This window comes from Danio rerio, chromosome 6, assembly GCF_049306965.1.
Source record: "Danio rerio strain Tuebingen ecotype United States chromosome 6, GRCz12tu, whole genome shotgun sequence".
Lineage (NCBI taxonomy): Eukaryota > Metazoa > Chordata > Actinopteri > Cypriniformes > Danionidae > Danio > Danio rerio.
In genome coordinates, this window is record NC_133181.1 from 51,994,583 (window position 1) to 52,021,456 (window position 26,874).

At 34.4% G+C, this 26,874-nt stretch overlaps 1 long non-coding RNA gene and 1 other non-coding gene across 3 annotated transcripts in view; one reads left to right on the forward strand and one right to left on the reverse strand.

Moving 5' to 3' along the window:
• The first annotated feature begins 801 nt into the window (after nt 1-801).
• On the forward strand, nt 802-21,653 carry LOC101883166 (uncharacterized). The gene is made up of 3 exons (XR_224895.6): nt 802-4,121; nt 15,077-15,195; nt 19,645-21,653. It is a non-coding gene; the product is annotated as an uncharacterized protein (transcript).
• The window catches only part of LOC141386358 (uncharacterized), a 33,873-nt gene continuing 14,829 nt past the window's right edge, over nt 7,831-26,874 (reverse strand). Inside the window, exons 1-3 of one of the 2 annotated variants that reach the window (XR_012408211.1) lie at nt 10,973-11,062; nt 10,764-10,891; nt 7,831-9,908 (exon numbers count right to left, since the gene is read on the reverse strand). This is a non-coding gene — a long non-coding RNA (uncharacterized lncRNA). Of the gene's footprint in view, nt 9,909-10,763; nt 10,892-10,972; nt 11,063-26,874 lie in introns of those variants that run through there. The other variant, XR_012408212.1, reaches the window with a different exon arrangement.

The window sequence follows — 26,874 nt, forward strand, 5'->3', positions numbered from 1 at the left end:
TAGAGAAATCTGATATTGCGATATTACATGTATTAGATGGTTTGAATAGCTCTGTTTGGCTGATTTCTGTGGAGTCTAACAGTAATTAAATACAAAAATAGAATAATCACAATGCAAATAATGCTATTCTTCCTTTGCGTTTGGCCTGTTTCTAGTCCAAATATCTACAAATTCTTAGATCAAGTAAAACTATTGTTTTGTTTTCACCTTTAGACAAAATTAATACTTTTTTCCCCTTAAAACAAGCAACATTATCTGCCAATGGGTAGTAAAATAATCTTGTTTTTGCTTTGAAATGTACATATTTGGACTCGAAACAAGACAAAAATTCCTAGTTAGAAAAAGTTTTTGTTGTTGATTAAATCGTATCAATTCTGTATAAATAGCTTAATATAATAAATGTTTGTTACACCTCCAAACATAATTTTTGGAGCTCAAATGTTCTAAACTCTCTTGAAATCCTCAGTCTCAGGCGTTAAAAACACGTGCAAACTCTACAAATCACCCGTGTTCTGTGGCTCCTGGTCAGTTATATTTTAGACTCAACATTACGTATCTTACAATGTGACTAATGCAGATACGCACATTGCGATATCGATGCTGAAACGGTATATTGTGCAGCCCTTATATATATATATATATATATATATATATATATATATATATATATATATATATAAAGTAAAACACATCACAAATTCCACAGAAAATCAATAAATTAATCAAATTAAGCAGACAAAATTGTTTTAGCAATAATAATAGTGACCCTCTTTATGAACTGAGAGCAAAACTAATAGGATAAGAAGGAAAGTGATTATAGTTTGAGCAAACAGACAGCATATCAGACTGATTTCTGAAGCATCATGTAACACTGGACTGGTGATGCTGTTAATTTAGCTTTGGAACACATGAATAAATCACATTTATTATAAATTCAAAAAGAAAACAGCTAAAATAACACCACAATATTACTGTTTTGATTGTATGTTTGAGCCTTACAAACTTCTCACAGATCCCACTCATTTGAACAGTAGTATAATATCGATTTCAGCAAACTTGTAGCTATTTACAGTGTTTTATTTACTCAGTTTTAGAGTAACAATGCAAGTGCAGTCAGATAAAATAAGAATCAGTTAGTCGCATTACAAGTAGCCAGCATCTTCATCCGTTATGAAACTAACGGTGTTGTTTTAGTTAGGTTACTCTTATTCAACAGATACTATAGATAAAAATACCATCAGCAAAACTCATCTATTTCTGTTTGCAATATAAATCAGTCATTTGTCATTGCATACCTCATAAATCACACTTCAGAAGTGCACAAACAGGTGTTTAGTAAAGTACTGTGGTAGTTTTGGCTGAAATTACTTAGTATTCCGGGACTAAATAAATCACTTACCCTGGAGAGGCTTTTAGATCCGTTGTACCCTACATGTTAAGGACAAGCCAGCATATTAAATCAGTAAATCAGGGCGCTTTTTTTTAGTAGAAAGGTGCCAAACTCCGATTCACGTGTTGCATTTGTCTACAGCACGAAGGATAAGGTCAGGGACTAAACCGATAAAGCACCCACACTGCAAATATTGTGCTCGTAAGTCTGCGTTTGTTATCAGTGTTAACATATAATCATCATAATACGTTAGTATTCGCAATATCTTACGTTTCGTGGCAAAGTGAAACAACTAAATATGTGTCGCTGTTGATGTGAACAAACTGAAGATAATGCTGTGTTGATCATATGTATTTTGTTAAATATATACGGGTGATTTTTCAATTAGGGTGATTTTAAATATAGAAAAGTTTATAAATAAACCAAAAATCATATCTTAGGTTTAAAGTAATGGATGTTTAATTGCTTTATCCTCATTTTAAGAGTGCTAAAATCAAGTTTTTAACTTCTCTTCTACAATACCTTTATCAAAAAAAGTGTTTAAATCAGGGAAATTTTACAAAGAACTTTAAAAAAAATTCATTAATTTACTGCTTGTGTGTGAAAACTGCCAGTTTTTATAAACAATAATGATAATTTTTGTAATTAGTTAACTTTTTTTAAGAAAATGTTTATACTTGGCTGTGATGGCTATGATCTCAACACCTTAGAACATAGATATTAACATTTGATGTTGCCTATGCTGTTGTTGTCTATTGGCGTAGATATATACACTAGATATCGCATTTGGATCCTGATCATGCATCAATAGCGCCTCCATATTTGTACAGTGCTCCCAGGACAAATGTCAATCAACCGCACTAGTCAAGACTAAATCCAATTTGAAGATGATGACTTAAGCGCTGTGTACGGGTGTAGTAACAAGCAAACAAAGAAAACAAAGCACAAAGGCAGAACATTTCATAGGTAAGATTTCGTTTTTACGTTTTTGTATTTTACAAACTTTTGTGCTCAACAAGTATTATTGATAATACTTACTGCATTCACCATAAGGCAAGCTAGCACCAACTTGCACTAAATTCGAGGCTTATGCTAGCTTTGTTGAATAAAATAAACAAACAATGTAAATGAAATATGACAACAAGAAGCTGATGCCAGAAACTTGTACTATAGTCAGTTAAGTGAAGTAACGGCTTCACAAATGAATCGCTCCCTCCGTAAGAATTAGAATTAGTTTACTTCAAGACACGGATTAGATCAAATTTAACAGGTAGGGAGGATAAAACATTTCTATGCACACAAACACGCTCTTTGTTGGCAATGCCCGTGCGGTCACTTATCCATCAATGTAGAAAATTGATGTAAAATTATCATTTTCGTAATTTAAAAATTATTTGCACACTGACCACTAGGAAAACTCCCGATCATAGATATATGTATATATGTTTATATATCTCTGGCTTTCACTTATTTCTAATGGAGGCAGTTATTCGTTTGTGAACGAATCTCTATTATGAACTCTATTATTTTAACCATCAATATCCCTGCGCCTCAATGTTCATAGCCACCTTTCTGATCAAAATGGTATATAACATTTGTAATATTCAATATATAGGGTGGGCTTTATGCACATTGAGGCGCAGGCACTGTTATGTTATCAGGCACCCTTATAAGTTACGTCAAATACTAGCCGTTACTTCACTTAGCTGACAATAATTGAAGTTTCTGCCATCGGCGTCTTGTTGTCAAGCTTCATTTCCATTGTTTGCTTATTTTATTCAACAAATTTAGTGAGAGTTGGTGCTACTTTGCCTTATGATCAGTGCAATAAGAGACTGTATTATCATTATTAACGTTACTTTCTGAGCACAAAAGTTCGCAAAATACAAAAAAAAAAAAAAAAAAACGAAATCTTACCTATGAAATTTGAAATTTTCGGCCTTTGTGCTTTGTTTTTTGTTTTTTTGTTTTGCTCATTTTTACACCTGTACACCACACTAAAGTCCAGCATTTACAGATTGGATTTAGTCCTGACTGGTGTGGTTGAATGACTTTAGTCCTGGGAGCACTGTACAAATATGGCGGCGCTATTGACGCATGCTCAGGGCCTGTATGCGATATCTAGTGTATATATCTGTGATCGCAGAATAGCTATATGACATCATGATCTTAGTATAGATTTATATTAGATGTTATTATGATTTCATGACAAGCATTTTCTTGTATTTCTAATAAATTAGGTTATAAAAGTAGTAGGCCTACTTAAAAGTAGTAGAAAAAGTAGTGTCCCTAATTGAAGAATCACCCATACGTCTCAGTGCGGAGTCCATTTAAACGCAATGAATGTGGAAAAGTAACTATACGTTTTGTTAATAATGTAAACAAATGTGTGTCTATTGAATCTGACTTGCCTGTACCAAATGAAACTGGTTAAACGAGAATGAAAGACGATATATCTTTATTTTTGTGATAAAGTTACTCGGTGTGCGGAAACGTAGTCATCTTAAGATTAACTCAAATCACGGGTAGCCTGATAATAGTATGTTCGAGATTCCCCTCCAAACGAGACGTCGCAGTAGTTTGGAAACGAGAGGGGGAAAGGTGGTTTGGATGAAGGGGGAAATGAAGCACGTCGGACGCATCGTCTCCCAGATCAGAGACTGAAGGACTGAGAGATCACGCCTCGAGTCCGCCTTGTGATGCAGTCTCCATGGCGACTACAGTTTCCCCGGTAACCCCCGTTAATGTTACCATGACATCCTCCCCCGTTGTCAGAGCAACGCTCCAGATGGTTCACAAAGCCTGACTGGCACAACAGAGCGCCAGAATTGTGATCAGAAAAGCATCTCAAGGCTTTATTGCATTCCTTTTGCAGCCTTATACAAGTATTTAAAGAGGTCATGAACTGTTTTTTGTTTGTTTTGTTGATTTTGTAATGTTTTCTGAGGTTAATTTACAATGCTATCAAGGTTTTTACAACAATATGAAGCTTATTAGTTAGTTTATTTAAAAGTAGTTCTCCCACTCAGGCCTGTAGACAGGAGCAGTTCGGGTAGTTCGAAATACAGGCTCTAGTGTTTATTGGCACCCTTCATAGAAAGACTGAAAATATGGGAGAAATATGGGGAAATTCCTTTACGGGATGATAGCGGAATAGAACTGTAAAATACAGGAGAATCTCAGGAAAAACAGGAGGGTTGAGAGGTATGGAAATGAGCTGACCAGGGGTGCGTTTCCCAAACAACAACATAACCCTAGGCTGAACTATTATAGTATGATGCATCATTTGGGAAAAGAATGATGTAGTGACGAGTGTTTCCCAAAACTTTCTCTGTCACAACTCCATCGTTTGAAAAACGTTAGTTATAACATAAAACCCGCTTAATGACACTCTAAACAGGGCTCTTCTCTTCTTTAGAGAAAAAATGCCATAATTTCTTGCATAAAATTATATTGTTTTACACACACACACTTAGTTTTGGTTTTGGTAAAAACATGCACTCTCCATATTAACTATATATATGTAAACGGCACATATAGGGCCTGTGTTTCCTTTACAAACATTATTAAGAATATTCTTTATTTTATACTAAAACATAAAACCACTTAGCTAACATCTATTCTAATCTCATATGTAAATCAAATAAATTGTTAATGGTTGTACTTTACAATAGTAGGCTATGTATTATTATTAAGTAATATATATATATATATATATATATATATATATATATATATATATATATATATATATATATATATATATATATATATATTATTATTATTATTATTATTATTAATATTATTTTAATTTTTTATTTTTTGCAGTCTACTTTTTAACAAGTTTGACACATTTAAACCACTGCAGAAATGTTCTAACCAGCAGGCCCATGTCATATACAGTAGGCTACAGATACATTTCTTATTAAGTAACCTACTATAAATTAAAAGCATTAACGTATGCTTTATATTTTGTTTTTATAAGCTTTTAGAGGCGTAACGTAAATTCCGCTTTTCAAAATTAGGTCACCTATAGCTTTCATCATGAGCCATGGCTGTGTTCAAAATGACACCAATGTTTTCAAAATGCACTGCAAAGGGAGCGCAATTGTGAATATGAAGATCGCTAAAACTGAACTGTAAAAATACTTTGAAAGCAAATTACACCTAAGAGAGATGACCCTAATGCTTTTTTAAATCATTCTAAGATTAAATGTTGGAACGTTTGAAATGAATAGGGCATAGGGGGATAACTGGAAATAGAACACAGCCAGAAAATATACTTCTCTAACTAAAGCCCTAGAGGTGTGGTGGAAAGCGTAAAAGTCTGCGACGCAGTTTGCGGATGTTTGTTTTTGCAATGAATTTGGCAAGCGGCAAATCAACAAGCTATGTTTGTAATGACGAACTTGCGACCTTAGTTGGCTAACAATAGTTTTGAGAAACACAGCCTAGTTTATTATTTACCTATAGGCTACAGTTTTTAATATGTTTTTAGTTTGTTTTTATTAAGTTTTAACAGATTCCTAATTGCGTTTTTTTAAATGATCAGCTTTGACATCCAAACGTTTACATTCATATAATTATTAATCAACCTGTTTTTAAACGGTCTGTCTCTAAAAGTGAGGGGGGCGTACTGATAAGAAAAATTGTGCATAATCTACAATGGAAACACAACTTCCAGCATGCGCTTCAAAAAAAGTCATGTGATTTTGCTTTAACAGATCGTGTCAGAACCAAAATAGGCATGATGTGACGTTATTTATGAACAAACCAGCAAAGCGAGCACATTATAAAATATCTGAATTGTTTTTTCCTCAGCCAAAGTCTGTCATCAACAGCTACGGTGCATTCTTTGCTTTACAGAAGGTACAAGTATTTGATGAGAAAAACAGCCCAAAGTAGCTTTTCCTACCACTGCAACATCCATGTTTATGTTTAAAATGTGGCTCCAGTCTATCAGGACATAACAGTTTTGTTCTCTTTGACTCATTGGATGTAAAAGCTGCTTTATTTGCAAACGTTTTATGCAATATTCCAGCATTGTGTCTAATTCACATCACTTCTATGGAGGAAAACATAGTTATAGACTTCAGAACATTATATCAGTGTTTCTCAACCACGTTCCTGGAGGACTACCAGCTCTGCAGATTTTCCATCTCTCCTTAACCAAACATACCAGATTTAGATTATCAGCTCATTAGGAGAGACTGAAAGACCTGTAATATATGAGACATCCAAAACATGCAGTGTGGTGTGTGTGGTCCGCCAGGAATGTGGTTGAGAGACACTGATATAAACGGTTTAGTTACTGAGGAGATTTGAGTAGATTTTTTCTATTAGATATAAAAATCAGTGGGTGGAGCTAAACAGACTATCTTCCTCTTTGAATTAATATTTATATTATATTTTAGCCACATGATTATGTCATAAAGTGACACATTCACAGCTTCTTGTTTGGCAGATTGGCATCTATATTCACTATAAGACTTTAAATAAATAAATATTTGTATTATTACAGTACTGTGACCTCTTATTTATTTAAATATTTCATGCGATATTCCAGTTTTGCGCAAAAGTCCTATTCACATCTTTAGATGAAAACTTAGCTATAGACTTCAGAACATCTCTATGATTTGGTTAGTGAGTAGATTTCCCCCTCTCATTATTTTCCTATTACATATCAAAATCAATGTGTGGAGCTAAACAGGTCATCTTCATCTGTGAAGGCAGTTTTTAGCCGGTTGTTTTGGCAGATTGGCTTCTGTATAAGCTATATATAGTATTTATAGTACTGTGACCTCTTATTTGTCCATAGATCATTGATTTCTCAGTTCATGACCTCTTTAAAAGGAACCCTGTGTGTTAAGACTCCTATGAGTGATTATGAATAATGTCCGTTACTGAAATATGTGATAGAAATTCTAATGGAATGTTTGCATTGTTTCAAAACAAAATCCAGATTTATTTTGGAGCATGGAGCCACCTTTATTTTAGGTGCGGACTGCTTGATGTCAAATGGTTGACCTCGGTAAGCTAATGGCACTGGCTGCTGCTATTTCTACCTCAACTCAACTCTGAAGATGAAATAGCTGCTGATAGAATGCCACATTGTGTGGCTTTCGGTTGTAGTCGTGAGTCAAAGGGTAAGAAGAGAGGTGATGTTAGCAGCAGTATAGCTCACGGAGGTCAACTATTTGACCTAAAATAGTATGAGGTGTCCCTCATAGTCCAAAATAAATCTGGATTTTATTTTTGAATGAAGTAAAATCTTTCATTGGTGTTCTACCACATAATGCAGTAAGAGACATGTGAATTATATTAAGCCACACAGGGTTTTTTAAAAACCTTTCACATGCAAATAATTAGCATAACCCCGGGTTTGCAAACCATCGAGAGCTGATGCACTTCCACATACTTCCATTTTTTCTTTTTCTTTTGACATGTCTGAATGTGTTTCATGTGGAAAACCCACATGAAATATACTATAATCATTTATATTAAATACTTTGTTGTTTTTAACTCTACTGTAGTATTTTTACTAGCTATATTAGTAATTGCATATATAATATTGCATATTTATATTAGCTATATTGAAGCATCTACAACTTGTTGTTAATGAAAGCTACAGCATACTGTTGTATTAACAATAGTGAACTGATACAAATTGTAAAATATAGAGTAACACTTCATAATAACTACACATTATGAATCATTTATTAAGCATTAGCAAATAGTGAATTAATAGATTAATTTTTAAGCATTAACTCTACATTAATAGACATTAGTAAGCAGTTTATAACTGTAGATAATAATGCTCATTCTTGACTTATTAGCACATTAATGTGCTTAATGATTGTATTTTCATACTTTAATTATTATTATTTTTTATTTACAAACCAGTTATTTTAGAGAAGTTGCTGGTTTTTAAACATTATTCAAAATGTGCAAGTAAATTATTATAAACTATTTAAATTAACATTTATATATACGATTATTCAGGCTTATAGTTACTTTGCATGTTAAATGCTTTATTCACTCACCTTCATCCAGTTTTGTGACTTAAAGGGAGGACTATTCATGCTTTATATATCCATTATGAATGGCAATTTAAGGCTCAGTTATATTCTAAACAGGAAAAAAAGGACAAAAACGACTCTTAATTTTTTATTTGTTTGAAGATACACAAGAGAAACTCAAATGAAAAATAAATCTTTGCCATCTTAACTGAAATTAAATTAATGTGCAGTTTAAACATTGCTAAATAACTTTGAAATGTTGTACCATATTATGTTGTCAAACTATTATATTGTTTTGTTTTATCTAATTTTATGTTATATTGTGACACTCCTGTTATTCAGAAATGTTTAAAGTTTACAGTAATTATATTTTTAGATAATATTGCAAAGATGGATTGTTCATTTGATACTAAACTTTTAATTGTCATTTATCAGGGATTTATAAAGCATAAATAGTCCTCACTTTAGGTCATAAAACTAGTTGAAGTTGGGTTAATTTATAAACAGAAACAATTAACTTTTAGTATATGCCTAAATAATATGATAAAAATGTTGATTTGAATATTTTATTAATCATTTACCAACTCATTCTGAAAGGTCTTAAAAAAACAACTACTCTTAAATACAAGTGATTTGTTAATAATGCTTTACTTAATTTAGTAAGGCAAAATTAATCAGTAACAAAGTATGAAAGTAAAATTATTAAACACATTAAATATGTGCTTATGTCAAGAATAGAGCATTTGTATCTGCAGTTATAAACTGCTTACTAATGTCTATTTGTGTAGAGTTAATGCTTAACAAATAATGAATTCACAATTTGGTAATGCTTAATAGATGATTCATAGTGTGTAGTTATTATAAAGTGTTACAAAATATGGTTTTACCGCATTAAAAGTACTGTACTATAATATTAATAATAAAATAATCAGTTATGCTTTAATTTAAAGTTGATTAAATAAGCTTTCTATCATTTTATAGACCAATATTTGGCAGAGATACTATATTCTGAATATCTGGAACCTGAGAGTTCAAAAATCACTGAGGAAATCATGTTTAAAGATGAACAAATGAAGTTCTTACCCATGTAATTTACTGACCAAAAAAATTGTTTAACTATATTTAGATTAGGAAATTTACAAAATATCTTAATGGAACATGATCGTGGGTGACGCAGTGGCGCAGTAGGTAGTGCTGTTGCCTCACAGCAAGAAGGTAGCTGGTTTAAGCCCCTGCTGGGTTAGTTGGCGTTCCTGTGTGGAGTTTGCATGTTCTCCTTGTGTTTGCGTGGGTTTTTTCCAGGTGCTCCGGTTTACCAAACAGTCCAAAGACATGCGGTACAGGTTAATTGGTATGCAGGCTAAATTGTCCATAGTGTAGGAGTGTGAATGAGTGTGTATGGATGTTTCCCAGAGATGGGCTGCAGCTGGAAGGGCATCCGCTGCGTGAAACAAGTGTTGGATAAGTTGCTGGTTCATTCCGCTGTGGCGGGATTAAGCCTAAAAGAAAATGAATGAATGAATGAATGAATGAATGAATAAATTAATGAACATGATCGTCACTTAATATTCTGATGAGTTTTAGTACAAAAGAAAAATCAAGGTAATACTTTATTTTGATGGTCCATTTATTAGTATTAGTGGACTGCTTAATATCCGTTGATACTGCTCCTTCAACAGACATTTAACTGACTATAAGAAACTTTGCAAGTACATGTCAACTTGCACTAACCCTAACCCCAACCTAACAGTCTACTTAGGATCTAATGAGAATTGGTTGCATGTAGATGCAATGTAACTTAAATTCAACAAACGGACCATCAAAATAAAGTGTGATCAAAATCAATCCTTTTGACTTGTATATTAATAAGTGACCCTATAGGCCACAAAAAATAAATAATAATTGGTAAGAGAAAAAACTAAATAATTTGGGCAGCAAATATTCTATTGTTTGAATCAACATGATTGATTTTTTTCTTGTACCAAAAATAAATACAAATATACCCATGCAGCATACTGGTTTTGTGGTCCAAGGTCACATATTAATATATTGCAGCTGTTTTATTAACAAAGCAACTATAGAATCATCACTACCGATTAATTCACATACTTCACATGATTTAGAAACACTATAATATTTAGTATTTTTGCATACATAGTATTTGTTTATGTGGGAATGCGTGTAAAATACATTCCTGTGCATGCATGAAGTAAGTGGTGGTGAACTGTTGTGTTGCTTTGTGCTCTGTCGCTGTCAAAGTGTGATTGTGCACAGGTTATAAGCTCACTCAGGCGTTCCCTATTTCACTGTCATGTGGAGAAAACAGGACGCAAGGTGCAGCGTGAGCTGATTACCGGAGGTTTCACGCTGACACTCCTGTTGACAGGTCCGCCAGACACACTCCAAACGCTCAGTCAGAGAGAATCATCCTCAGCCTTTAGACCTGTGCTCAGTCAACGTCATCTGCATCATTTCACGCCGCCTAGATTCATAGCAGCGACAGAACACAGACATTATTAAACAAGAAAACAGCAGGTTATTTATTTAAAGCATCAAATCTTACATTTATATGCTGTGCTTGTTTGACTGGGTGAATCAAAGAGAGCATGTTGCTCAGTGCTGCCATCCAGTGATGTTTCTACGCAATGAATCGAACAAATCATTACGTGCAAAACTAGAGCATGAAAAGAACAGCTATTATAATTTATTGTATTATGAAACAGTTGGCAACAATGCATATTTGAATGCAAATGTTGTTATTCCCCTCACCAAATGCTTTCATATGTCTAATATAGGGGGTTCACTCTTGTAGATGCCACAGAACTTAATTATACTGTGAAAAGAATATTGGTTATACACTGTAAAAAATGCTGGGTTCCACACAATAGATTTGTGTCAGGACAACATAAAGGAATTAAGTTAACTTATTAATATTTACAAATTTAAGAGGATTAAACATAAAACAATCAGTTTTTTCCCACAAAAAAAACCTTAATAATTGTGTAGTTTCAACCCATTTTCAATAAGCATTTTAAACAAACATTATTTTTTTGAGTGCATGTCGAAAATATTATTTGGAAAATATTTAGCTTATATATCATTACATTATGTTACAAAATACTTAAAATATAATTAATTAAATTGACAAATGTCCTTTATTTATTTTAATAGGTGGCAGCATGGCGGCTCAGTGGTTAGCACTGTCACATCACAGCAAGAAGATCGCTGGTTTAAGTCCCAGCTGGGTCAGTTGGCATTTCAGTGTGGAGTTTGCATGGTCTCCACATGTTTGCATGGGTTTCCTCCAGGGACTCCAGTTTCCCCCACAGTCTAAAGACATGCTGTATATGTGAATTGGATTAACTAAATTATCCCATAGTGTATGAGTGTTTGTGTGTGTCAATGCAAGAGTGTATGGGTGTTTCCCAGTACTGGGCTGCAGCTGGAAGGACATCCGCTGCGTAAAACATATGCTGGAATAGTTGGCGAAAGGTGAAAGGAAGTGAGTGAATGAATTTAGTAACACTTTAGTTTAGTTCACAACTCACAGTATTAACAAACCATTGACTAACACCCCTAGCTTATTAAACAACTTATCATCTGTTTATTAATAGCTTGTAAGGTAGAAGTTGGTTTTAGGTTTTGGGTAGGATTAGGGGTGCAGAATAATATCAAACTACTGATGAACAGTTAATAACTTAATAATAGGCAATGAATAAGCCAGTGGTTAACAGCATGATAAACCAAATATCTGAAGGAAATAGAATAATTTAAATATTAATAGAATTAATAGTATATGCAAACATACATGTATTTTATATAATTTTTCGGATAATGTAATATCTTTTTTATTCTTGTCTATTCGCCTAATTCAGGTCTTTTCAATCTGCCATAGATCCTCAAATATGAAAAATTTAAATGCATTTATATAGTTTTTGTGTAAATACCCTATTTGTTCTGTGAAGAAAAAATATTACCATTATATTTATTCATTTATTAAGTCGAAAACTTATAGTCCCTTTATTATTCTGGGGTCGCTACAGCGGAATGAACCGCCAACTTATCCAGCATGTTTTATGCAGCGGATGCCCTTCCAGATGCATCCATACACACTCATCCACACACATACACTATGGACATTTTTAGCCTACCCAGTTCACCTATGCCACATGTCTTTGGACTTGTGGGGGAAAGCGAAGCACCCGAGGAAACCCACGCCAACACGGGGAGAACATGCAAACTCCACACAGAAATGCCATCTGACCCAGCCGGGCTCAAACCAGTGACCTTCTTGTTGTAAGGTGAACATGCTACACTGTGCCACTGTGCAGCCCATTACTAATATATTTAAAACAATATTTAGGAAAGATTTGACTTTATTAGGTTACACTTTTGCATTTTATACTAGTACAGAACAGTAAATACAACAAATGTAAATGCTTTTCTTTCTTTTAGATCCCACAGGCTTTCCCTCAGTTTCTTGTAGAAACACGTTATTTATTCAGAACAATTTTCAGAAAAATACATTTTCTATTTTATAGTCACATGAAATAATTAATTGATTGTTTATTTTTGTAATGTCCATATTTATTTTAGTAGTTTAAATATATCATATAGACCAGAGATACCCAAACTAGGGCTCTCGGGCCAAAGTTGGCCCATGCTAACCTTTGATTTGGCCCACTATCCCATTTGAGAAGGAGAATGATCAGGAGGTGGTTGGGGCGAAAATCGTTGACAAAGATTTATTCATTCATTTTCATTTTGGCTTAGTCCCTTTATTAATCTGGGGTCGCCACAGCGGATTGAACCACCAACTTATTCAGCATGTTGTACGCAGTGGATGCCCTTCACTGGGAAACATCCATACACACTCATTCAGACACACACACTACGGACAATTTAACCTACCCAATTGACCTATACCACATGTTTTTGGACTTCTGGGGGAAACCGGAGCACCCAGAGGAAACCCACACAAACACAGGAAGAACATGCAAACGCCACACAGAAATTCCAACTGACCCAGCCGGGGCTTGAACCAGCGACCTTCTTGCTGTAAGGCGATTGTGCTATCACTGCGCCACCATGACGCCCTGTTAATATTTATTCCATTCATTCATTCATTTTCTTTTCGGCTTAGTCCCTTTATTAATCTAGGGTCACCACAGTGGAACGAACCGCTAACTTATCCAGCATATTTACGCAGCGGATGCCCTTCCAGCTGCAACCCATCACTGGGAAACATCCATAGTCATACTTATATTAATCGTTTAAATTATATATTATCATATAGACCAGAGATGCCCAAACTAGGGCCTGTGAGCCAAAGTTGGCCCAGGCTAACCTTTGATTCGGCGCACTATCCTATTTGAGAAGAGAAGGAGAATGATGGGATGGTGGTTGGAGCGAAAATCTTTGACAGAGATCATTTGTAAATTAAATGTAACATTTTGTTTGTTTGCTTTGTGATTTCTTTTGTTTTGTAAATGAATCTCATGTCATTCGACAGATAGAAGACAACGCAAAAGACAGCGGCGAGCAAATCCAGGCAAAGCAGTTGCAGCTTAGTGTATTTAGCATTGAACTTCATTGTGTTATTAACAGGATTGTAATAACCTCATCATTATTTTTTTCCAAATATACTGCATTAGTTAATGTAAGCTTTGTAGCTATTTTTAAATATAAGGAAATTAATAAGGAAATTACTCATGGAAACGTTAATGTAATACAGTTTGGTATATTTACCTTCAGCCCAAAGCCCTCAATATAGTTCTGGCTTTGGCCCTTCATAAGAAAAAGTTATATAGACCAATTCAAAGTGGTCATGTCATTGGCCCATGAACATTTCCTGCTCATTATCAAACTATTTCATAACTGTAACAAGAGGCGATTCAAATATAACTCAATGTTGAAACAGCCATCAATATGTGGCTTTTTTGTGATCTCGGAAGCTATATAAATTAAAAATGTAAAACAGGAGATACGTTGGGACCGTTGTTTTTGTTTACATCCCTCAAAACAGTCTATGAATGGCGTTTAATAAAAAAGCAGCCATTCTCTAATGTTTGAAAGCCCCGGTTTAATGCATTTCAAACTAAAATACCACACTAATAATAATCTTACTCACCCTCAGAGCGTACAGTTGTTGCTCTCCACTGACTTCCATAGCATGCAAATAAACAAATGTTATCAGTAGGGAGCAGAAAGCGTTTACTTATCCACATTCTCAAAATATCTTCTTTTATGTTCAGCAGTAAAGAGAAATTCATACAGCTTTGAAACAACTTGAGGCTGAATAAATGCAGTTGCTTCATTTTTGTAAAAACTATTCCTTTAATATTCCCTCCAGACTCAAATCTTTAAACAGTTTTCTCAGTCTTTTTGAAATATTCAAGCAATCCCGTGACAAGAAACCATTTGTGTATGATCAGCTGTGAAGGATGATTTCTTATTATAGAGCGTGTGTGTGTGAGTGTGTGTGTGACTCTCACATTCGCTCTGTCATATGTGAGGTGTTAAAAGAGAAAGCTTGCTGTGGGTTGCATGACACCTCTCAAAATTCAAGCTGACATCTGCATCCTAACACAAATCCATTAACTCTTTCCTAAAGCCATGTTTTAATACTTCTTCAACAAAGTTAACGTCCTTTTTCGGTCTCTTTTAGGGAAACAACACAGATGCTTGTCCACAAGAGTTTGCTGACAACACATATTAGACTGATTAGACAAACCGAGCCACGGTTGTGACATTCTCCAAAACAGCCACGGCTACAGGATTCAGAAGGTAAATCGGTTTCATTTTCTGGAAATGTTACTGCTGCACATTGTTATTGTGGTTGTTTTTAGTATACAGTTGAAAATGAAGTAGCCAATTTACCTGAATTAAATGAATTAAGTCAAAATGATTAACCGTCCTGTGAACAGTGTTTCCTATAATATTTTTTCTTCTGGAGAAAGTCTTCTTTGTTTTATTTCGGCTAGAATAAAAGCAGTTTTTAATTTTTTAAAAGACATTTTAAGGTCAATATTATTATTATTTTTTTATTGTGTACAAACCATCCTAATACAACAACTTCACTAATTACCCTAACCTGCCTAATTAATCTAGTTAATTTTATTTAGAACTTATTTTTCTCAAACCCAAAGCACCGCAGTAAAAATTAGACACAAAAACAAAATAAAATACACCATCAATTAAAAACAAGCCTGAATATATGTATCTACTTTTTAAAGTGATCCAAATTTGGTGCGTATCGAATATTAAAAGGAAGTTGATGGAGTAGTAGAGAACAGGAAGAGTAGAGTGATCGAGATGGAGTTCATGCGCTTAAAAGAAAGCAAAGATACTCAGGTGCAGATCCATAATGCTTTGTATGTTAAAATGAGAATTGTATTTGAAATCAATCTTGAAAGTGCTGGTTAAACTAGAGAAAGATATTAATTCTGCATTTGTGCATCACCTATCCTTTACATTATCAATTCAAAAAAATTTGGAGTCTAATGTTTTAAAGTTTTTTAAAGATAACGGTCTGTAACTTTGATGGCAAAGTGCCACATCATCCTTCAGAAATAATTCTAACATGTGGATTTGCTGCTCGAGAAGTTTAATATGAAATAACAGGAATTTTAAATATACCTTAGAGTATTTAAATATATATTTGTTGTTTTCTTTTGTACGTTAATGGATATGTTGATTTTTTATTCTAAAATGCAACAAATGAGCAAATATTACAGTGAGTAAAATATGTAATGTGCAGTATTGATTTGTAAATGAAAAGCCTTTTGCCCTGCAGAACAATAATAAATACTTTTGTTCCAACCTCAAACGGATTTCACATTAGGTTAATAGACTGCTATTGCACAGAAACAAATCTCAGATTGTAATGAATGGACAAACAAGCTCTTCTGCTTTTATACGAACCAGATTCATCAGAGCTGCAGTTTATATTGAGTTTGAGGTTGTTGTTTTTTTTTAATCACACCGATGAATCTGTTTAACAAATGATCATAAAAATACTAATAATATTATTACATAGAATTATCATTCAGTCAGAGGCGCCAAACTGTTACGAACAATAGTGACAGATAAATATTTATATACTAACTGGGTGAGCTTGTGTTAGTTTAATTAGTTTAATCGGTGGATATCTTTTACACAGCTAATATTATGGATTATTACACAGCTCTCTGCATTACTCATTCTGATTGGTCAATCATGGTTAATCTAATAATGTAAGCTTAGCTTTGTACTACAAATAAAGTCTTTAGTTTTAAACAATAGCTTGCTGACAAGCCTGTCAGTCTTTATTATTCAAGAATAACCAGCCGGATGTACATTATTCCTTACTTAACAGCAATTAATGTAATTAGTTTTTTATTAATTAACACCATACTGTATATATGCTCCCTATATTGCAGCTGCTGAGACAAACACTTTTAAGAAACTGTTATTAGAATGGAATTTATTTTATACGGTCACACTTTTTAAGGTACCATTTTTGCTATTATCAAATCATTAACTATCGATTATCTCTATAAACTTCTAATTTGTTGTTTATTATTAGTTTTTAAGATATGAGTTTGGTTTAGGTAGGGTGGGATTATTGATAAAAAATAAGATCATACTTAAGTACTAATAAACACCTAATATTTTATTAAAATTCATGTAATAAGCCAGGAGTAAATAGTGGGAATTGGTACCTAAACTAAAGTTTTACCTTTTATAAAGGCTTTCTAAAAATTTACAGTAATTTTTATGTTTAGTTTCCACCCTGCTGTCTTGAAAATGTGCTGAATTGTGAAATCAAAATCCAGGTTTTTGTCTACAATTACACTGTTGTTTTATTATACTATTATTTGTATTTTTCATGACATGATATCGATTTTCAAGTCACCATATATATACCTTTTAGAGGAATCCGTTAGTGCCAGATTGATTGGTGTGGGATCCATTTCCTGCTCAAATTACTCCCTTCAGTTGTACAGTATAATCATTTTTCCTGTTAGAATATAAACACAAGCATAAATGAATACCTTTTTATTGACTTATATACAAAACAGTTGTTGTTTACTGAACCATGAAGGCTTCAAATTCTGCCTCAATTCTTAAATTCACTGCAAAAAACAAAACAAAAAAAAACTACCATCTAAATGAAGATACAGGCTAGATCAAGTCAAATAATCTGCCAGTGGAATAAGATAATTCTATTTGTTAAGATTTCCTGAAATAGGGAAACATACCAGGGATTTTGTAAAGAAATGAATGTCTTAAAATAAATAGCAAGCAATACATTTAGTCCTAATTTTCCTAAACTACCTTGTTAATTACTTTTAATTAATTGCTTCTCATATTTTTTAAAAGGTCTTAAAACTACAGTTGCTAAGCAGGTGAATTCCTCTTAATTAATGACAGATAATTTAAACCTAAAATAAGATTATTGTAAAATTAAATCAGGATCACATATAGCCTACTGTGCATATTGTCCATATTCAAATTAAGACTTGACAGTAGTTACAACACAAAATTATTACTTGTTGCTTCTCAAAATGAAGCTTACTACAATAACAAATGCAGTCACTAAAGTACAAGTAATAATCTAAATGTAATCCAAAAGTAGTTTAATTGCATTGCCATAAAAATAATCTAAATGTAATCCAAAAGTAGTCCAATTGCATTGCCATGAAAGTAATGTAAACGTATTTCAAAAGTAGTTCAATTGCATTGCCATAAAAGTAATCTAAATGTAATACAAAAGTAGCTCAATTGCATTGCCATAAAAGTAATCTAAATGTAATACAAAAGTAGCTCAATTGCATTGCCATAAAAGTAATCTAAATGTAATCCAAAAGTAGCTCAATTGCATTGCCATAAAAGTAATGTAAACGTATTTCAAAAGTAGTTCAATTGCATTGCCATAAAAGTAATCTAAATGTAATACAAAAGTAGCTCAATTGCATTGCCATAAAAGTAATCTAAATGTAATCCAAAAGTAGCTCAATTGCATTGCCATAAAAGTAATCTAAATGTAATCCAAAAGTAGCTCAATTGCATTGCCATAAAAGTAATCTAAACGTAATCCAAAAGTAGCTCAATTGCATTGCCATAAAAGTAATCTAAATGTAATCCAAAAGTAGCTCAATTGCATTGCCATAAAAGTAATCTAAATGTAATCCAAAAGTAGTCCAAATGTATTGCCATAAAAGTAATCTAAATTTAGTCCAAAAGTAATTCAATTGCATTGCCATAAAAGTAATCTAAAAGTAGTTCATTTGCAATGCCATACAAATAATCTAAATGTAATCCAAAAGTAGTTCATTTGCACTGCCATAAAAGTAATCTAAATGTAATCCAAAAATAGTCCAATTTCACTGCCATAAAAGTAATTTAAATGTAATCCAAAAGTAGTTCAATTGCATTGCTTTGAAAGTAATCTAAATGTAATCCAATACCAGCTCTACTGCCTTGTCATAAAAGTAATATTAATTAATTTTTAATATTAATATTAGTAAATGTTAACTAACAGTAACTAATAGACCATTATTCTAAAGTGTTACAGAAATAAGATTGTATCTCTGAAGATATAGTTTTTTTTTGCAGTAAACCTTTTGGCATTGTTGTAATACTGTAGCGATTTAGGACCATATTCATATTAGGTGTTTTCCTTCTCACCGTGTGTTAATAACCTCCTCCAGTCCTCTCACACTCGCTCTTGAGTGATATAGTACCTGTTTTATATCATCTGTGTCAGCTTCACTTTATTAATTAGCCAGAGACAGAGGTCGACTGAAAAGGACAGTGAGATAATGGCGACAGAGAGACACTATAATACTCAAGTAGGCGGCGTAAATGTCCTTCAGCCCGAAAGATGTGTTTGCCTCTCACTTGAGCATAAAGATGATTTTTATAGTCGCACATTCGTTTAGTGACAACTTGTGACATGCTCCCTGTATTGTTTACCAGGGTACTTTGAATATTCAGTCTGAAATCACATGTAGGCTAAGTATGACTTGAAAACAACATCAGCACTATTTATTTGACTGGGACTGTTGTACTGTGATAGTCGATATGGTTTTACTAATAAGATTCTGCAAATATCTGAAAAATAAAAGAAAAAGTCTGAATGTGTGAATTTAACACCAACTTTACCTCAATATTGAGCATGTGTGTGTGTAAGTAAACTGCTTGATTTCATCTGTCACATTTGAAGTGTCTCAAAACGTGTGGTTTCTGCAGGCTTCAGGGAGATCCACGCAGTGCCTACGACCGATGACCAATAGAAACAGACGCCGTTAACCTTTCTGCTAAACAAAATAGGACTGAACTCACCTTCAAACAGCACAGAAGAAGCCCTCATATCTCTACTGCCACTTCCCATTACCGTCTGGCTGAATCACAGTGAGCCGCAGCACTCCAGAAGTGGCCTTTTTTGGGAGGGAGAGTAAAATCCTGCTGGTTCACATTTAATAAGAGGAAAGCAATATGAAGAGAACTGGACTGCCGAACTGTCGGACATGAGCTGATCATCTGCGAGACTACACTGTAAAAAATATCTGTAAATTAACAGTTTTTCATATTTTGTGATTCATGTTTTTATTTTTCTTTGTTTATTTATGCTTTTGAATTGCATTATGGGACCTTAATCTTTCTTCTAACAACTTTTAACCTTGAAATGTTTGAAAAAGTGACTTTTAATAACATTTTTAATAGTTTAAAGTGATATGTCGTCCGGGTTGGTGTTGTATATTAAGGTACAAAAACATTGTGATAAACTGACAGTACATTTTCAGTTATTTTACAGACTTATTTCTGCATATATTATCTCTTATACGTTATATTATTGTTTTAAACTACTAAAATGACAATAAAAACCACTTTGTTAAACTGTAGAATTAAATTTTCAACATCAAAAGATGACAGAGCGGAGATCAAGGCCCCATCCCAGCAGGCACAGAACGCCAACAGGACGTCAGATTGATGTTGTAGTCCAACGTCATGGGGCCATTGCATTTTGTTTAGAAATGAAAATCGGGTCGATGTAAAAAACCAGACGTCAATGTATAACGTCCAACCTAAAAGCAATCAAATATCAACATATAGTGATATTACAGCTTGACGTTGTGTGGACGTTACCACTATGAACTCATCAGACGTTGACATTTGGTCACCGTACTTGAGAAATAAATGACAGTATTTGACGTCAATATGATGTTGGTTTAAGATGTTGTCTCGACGCTAGATTGGTTACTTTCCAACACAACCTAAAATCAATTAAATATCAACGTCTAATGATGTTACTTGACATGTGGACTTCACCACTATGACGTATATCAGACGTTGAATTTTGGTTACCATACTTGACGAATAAATGTCACTATTTGACGTCAATATCATGTTGGTTTAAGATGTTGGCTCGACGCTGGATTTAGGTCACTTTCTAACACAACCTAAAATCAGCCAAATATCAACGACTAATGATGTTACAGCTCGACGTCAGATGGACATTACCACTATGAAGTCTATCAGACGCTGGATTTTGGCTGCCATACCTGATGAATAAATGTCAGTAATTGACCAATATGACGTTGGTTTAACGTTATATTTTGGTCACTTTCCAACACAAACTAAAATCAACCAAACACAAACATCATTTGATGTTATTATTGAACGTCAAAATAATGTTGTCCTTACAAGGTGTCTAGACATTGAATTTTGGTCACCTGACGTCACGACCAAAATCTAACCTAATTTTAGCATCTTATGACGTTGTGTGTCTGCTGAGATAACACAATTCAAATAAATGGAACACTTGTGAACAGTACTGGAGCAAGCTGAACTGGCGCTCTAGACAAATGTGTTGAGTGAGGATGGTGTCTCACGTACGAAAGAGAGGAGAGGGGGTAGGGAAAGGGGGGAGGGGAAGGTAGTAGCACCCCCTTTGCCGCCCCAACAAGATGCCGCCCTGGGCGATCACCCATATTGCCCATGCTTAAATCTTGCCACTGCTTGTGAATCACAAATAAGTAAACTGTTAATGAACAGATGTTTTTTTTACAGTGTACAGTAACTGCCCTCTGCTATCTGGCAGACGTTATTCAAGCTGTTTTCTGGTGTCCATCATGTATTTACAGTTTAGCTGTTGTCGTGCCAGATGTGAGAAACTGTGTGAAAACTAAATCTTTCTTGCAAATCAGTCGGACAAGTTTCTTTTTCGTCTTAAATTGCCTATAAAAGCGTATGACGGATTTTCACTGTGTTGAAGTCATTTGTTCTACAACATATAGACTCTAGAGCAGTGTTTCCAAACCCTGCTCCTGAAGTCACACCAACAATATTCATTTTCAAGCACTCCCTAATCAAACACACCTGAATCGACTCATCAGAACATTAGAAGAGACTCCAAAACCTGAAGTTAATGGGGCAGATAAGAGAGACATCCAAAATATGTACTGTGGGTGTGCCTCCAGGAACAGGGTTGAGACTCTTAAAGGGACAGTTCACACAAAAATGAAATTCTGCCATCATTTACCAACCCTTTACTTATTCTTTCTTGAGTTTTCCTTCTTCTTTTGATCAAAAAAGAAGATATTTTGAAGAACGCTGGTTGCTGGGACTCATTGACTTTAATAGAAATAGATTTTTCATTCTATGGAAGTCATAGAGTGCAATTATTCAGCATTCTTCAAAATATCTTCTTTTGAATGGAGCACAGAAGAAAGATCCCCATACAGGTTTAAAACTACACAAGAGAGCACAAATAATGAGGTAATAATAATGTTTAAATGAACTATCCTTTGAACATGAGCATCCAGCCCAATTTATGGGGGTTTCAAGAGTTAATTCATATGAATGTGTACAATTTGCACAATTTTAAAGATAAAAATGCATTAATTGTCATCCATAAATATAACTCACCAATGCACAGTTTCTTCATATTAAACATTAGCTGATATTTTATAGAGGACTAACACTGCTTATAAAGATTCCCAAAGTGTGTTTAAACTTAGTATTATATGTCAATCCAATAACATGTCAAAAAGACAATAAATGCAAATGGGGTCTGAACTATGTGGAGCTTGAAGACTTTTAAACCTCTTCAAGAGACAAATGCATTTGACTGAATTGCTTTATGGTGTGTAGACACTCATGCAGTTGAATGCATTTAAACTGCCACTAAAGCACACTTCCTCTCTGCCTACTGACCTAATTACTGGGATTTAATACACATAACAAATAAGATGTAACATTTTCCATCTGATATGATATGTTTTGTTTGAGGGCAAAACCCAAATTGCAAACAAACACAGGCCCAGAACAAATTTGTGGTCCGAGTTTAAACAACAACAATAGCAAACCGCTGGCTCAATTCATTTTTATATGTATTTTGTACAAATATATATTAAATATTATATATATTTATATATATATATATATATATATATATATATATATATATATATATATATATATATATATATATATATATATATATATATAATTGGTGCAAACAGGAACCAAAACTCAGGGCCGAAACTCTCTTTTAATTAAATGGGACTCAAACAATAAAAATTTTAAAAAATGATCAATGTAGTATGATTTGCTCCTCCCCCAATGATGGTTGGGTTTAGGGGTGGAGGTTGGTGAGACTGAACTCATAAAAACAAATTAGTCACTAAACTGACAAAATATAAAATAGTTAGGTTTCCTCGAGATCAGGCTGATCCAATTTTAAAGAAAAAAAAAAATGCATTGATTGCTATCCATAAATATAACCAGCATTGCTGACTGTACAAAAATGTCAAATAAAATTGCAAGAATTCAATTAAATTATTCAATAATTCACCAAAACATTACATATAAAAGTAGTGTTGGAACAAAACATTAAACCATGCACACTTTAAAAGCATAAATGTAAAAACCTTTTAGCAAGTGTCCAAAAAGTTGGTGTGTGTTAGAATGTGCCAGCTATAAAATCATGTTTACATCACTGGCACATTCTAACACACATCAACTTTTTGGACACTTGCTAAAAGATTTTTACATTTATCCATCTTAACATTAGAAAATATACCCTTTACTTTAGTCAAAAATAAGTGATGTCCTCTGATTAAACATTGATACCATACCCTACACTGATGAGAGAAAACTTAGCATTCCCAAAATTGTGATGAATAATGAGTTTGCTTTACAGATTTCATTCATTCATTATCTTTTCAACTTAGTCCCTTTATTAATCTGGGGTCGCCACAGCGGAATGAACCGCCAATTTATCCAGCATATGTTTTACGCAGCGGATGCCCTTCCAGCCGCCACCCATCCCTGGGAAACATCCATACACACTCATCCACACACACACTCATATATTACGGTCAATTTTATCCTACCCAATTCACCTGTACCGCATGTCTTTGGACGGTGGAAACCGGAGGAAACCCACGCGAACACAGAGAGAACATGCAAACTTCACACAGAAACAGACCCAGCCAAGGCTCGAACCAGCGACCTTCTTGCTGTGAGGCAAACGTGCTACCCACTGCGCCACCGCATCACCCCCTGTTTTACAGATTTAAGGATTGAAATTGAATTCAAATGTTTTATTTTGGAGGTTTAGTGATGGCGGCTCATTTTTGACCCAAAGGGTGAATAGTGTATAAAACAATAGGAGGGTTAAACACTGTGATGTGAACATCAAAGCTCAAAAAGGAGAACTCGAATATGTATTTTCTCAAATACCAGAGTGCAACTGTTTAGTATTTGTCCCCTAAGGAGTCGCTGAATGACTCTGCTAGTTTCAGATCTACAGTGGTCCCATATGGTTGGGATTGAGCCAGAACAACCCACAGAGCCTCAGAACTGCGCCTTCCCTCTGTATTTCACATGAGGACATATTTTTCTGTGCACAACATTAACATTTCTCATCACTTGATCTTGCATGCTGCTGGAATGCATGTTGAACAATGTACATCAAGAACATGCAGAATAATTACAGTATATTGGCTGATAACTATTGTCGTCTCTAACAACACATAAGTAACAACCAAGGACACCCTAGCAACAACCTAGACTCCAACCTGTGGTGACACAAAACCATAACAACCACCTAATAACCAGCAAAGAAATGCCCTAGTAACCACAGCAATGCCAACGGCAACCACCGAACAACATTCATACAACCACCCAGAACACCATGGCTATTTTTTATTGGAGAACCTTTAAAACCATTATGCTGACCACTACAACAGCATTATAAAAGTGAAGAATTTCTAGCACCGTTGCTTCACAACAAGAAGGTCGCTGGTTCGAGTCCCGGCAGAGTCACTTGGCATTTCTGTGTGAGGTTTGCATGCTCTCCCCTTGTTGGCATGGGTCTCCTGTGCAGGAAACCGGAGCACCTGGAGGAAACCTATGTGAACACAGGGAGAACATGCAAACTCCACACAGAAATGCCAACTGGCCCAGTCGGGAATCGAACCAGCGACCTTCTTTCTGTCAAGCGACAGTGCTAACCACTCAGCCACTGTGCCACAATGAGCAGTTTTTACAGTATAAAGTACAATAAATGTTAATGGAGAATCCTCGTAAACTAAATATATATATATATATGTGTGTGTGTGTGTTTGTGTGTGTGTGTCTGTGTGAGATAATAAGAAACTCCTCTGCTTGAACAACAGCTGAGCCCTTGCACAGCCCACCGGGAGACCAGATGAGGCATGTTATGTGTGTGTGTGTGCGCACGTAAGCATACGTGTCCTCCTAATGCTGTCCTACAAAGGCTGGGGTCTTCCCTCTCTCATTTCATCCCAGAATAATGTCACTCCAGCACTGCAGTAACTCTCTCTGACAGGCTATTTAACCGCCGGAGATTGGACTGCACGATAACCACTTTAAGTCTAAAAGCTTTAAAACTCCCAGGGCTCTGTAAAAGGCTGTGCTTATCACAACTGGTCAAAACAGCAATCTAATCTGCTATCTAATTTCATGCCACTTTGTTATCTTTACGTTATGGTTCTAAAGCATAGCAGCATGCAGTGGTTATTAATTTCCTTTCAATGTTACGTGGTGAACATGACATAGCGTAACACAGGGCTTTTTTTTTACATAACATGACAAATTAAGCACATTTTATTACATGTTTTAGAATTAGGAAGTTGTAAAACAAAAAATTACATTATTTTTGAATGTTGATTGGGCAACACAGTGTCTCAGTGTCACGGAACAGCAAGAAGGTCGCTGGTTCGAGTCCTGGCTGGGTCAGTTGGGATTTCTGTGTGGAGTTTGCATGTTCTCCTCATGTTGGTGTGGGTTTCCTCCGGGTGCTCCGATTTCCCCCACAGTCCAAAGACATGTGCTATAAATGAATTGGATGAATTAAATTGTCTGTAGTGTATGAGTGTGTAGGGGTATTTCCCAATACTGGGAAAGGGTATATGTTGCATAAAACATATGCTGGATAAGTTGGCGGTTCATTACGCTGTGGACAAAGGGACTAAGCTGAAGGAAAATGACTGAATGAATGTTAATTCTTCCTTAATTAATTTATTCGTTTATTTTCCTTCGGCTTAGTCCCTTATTTATCAGGGCTCGCAACAGCGGAATGAACTGCCAACTATTCCAGCATATGTTTTATGCAGCAGATTGCCAAAGTACTGGGAAATACCCATACACATTCACACACTCTTACACTGCGGCCAATATATAATAGTTCATCCAATTCACCTGTACTGCAACTGTATGGGCTGTGGGGGAAACCCACGCCAACACCGGGAGAACATGCAAACTCCACACAGAAATGCCAACTGGCCCAGCCGGGACTTGAACCAGCAACCTTCTTGCTGTGAGGCGACAGTGCTAACCACTGAGTCACTGTGCCACCCATGTTGATTTTTACACTGTAAAAAAATTGCAAAAAGTCATCACAACAAAAGCTTTTATGCTACTTTAACTTATTTTATTAAGTTAATCAGGTTGCTTTTATTTGCAACTTAATATTTTTAGTCAGTTTGACTGATGTAAGTTGAGATGAATAGTAAATATCATTTGATTCAACAAAAAAATTAGAACAGTATTTATTTACAGTGAGTGATAATACACATTTTTCAGTCCTACTTTGCAATAATGCTTTATTAATTCATGTTCATTAGTATATTTACTAACATGAACTAATCATTAACAATACTTGTAAAGCATTTATTATTATAGTTAAACTTTTATTGAAATTATTGAAATCCAAACTTATGTTTGTTAACGTTCATGCACAGTAAGCTAACATAAACAACTATATTACTATTAATAAAGGTTAATAAATACTGATTAATAAGATTAATAAATACTGTAATAAATCTATTTTTTATTACTGATGTTAGTAAAATCCTTAGCTAAACTGTTAACAATTTTTGTAAATTAAACAGTATTTAACTGTAATGTAAACTACTGTAAGACAGTTATGCAGTAAAAGTTGCATTGCAA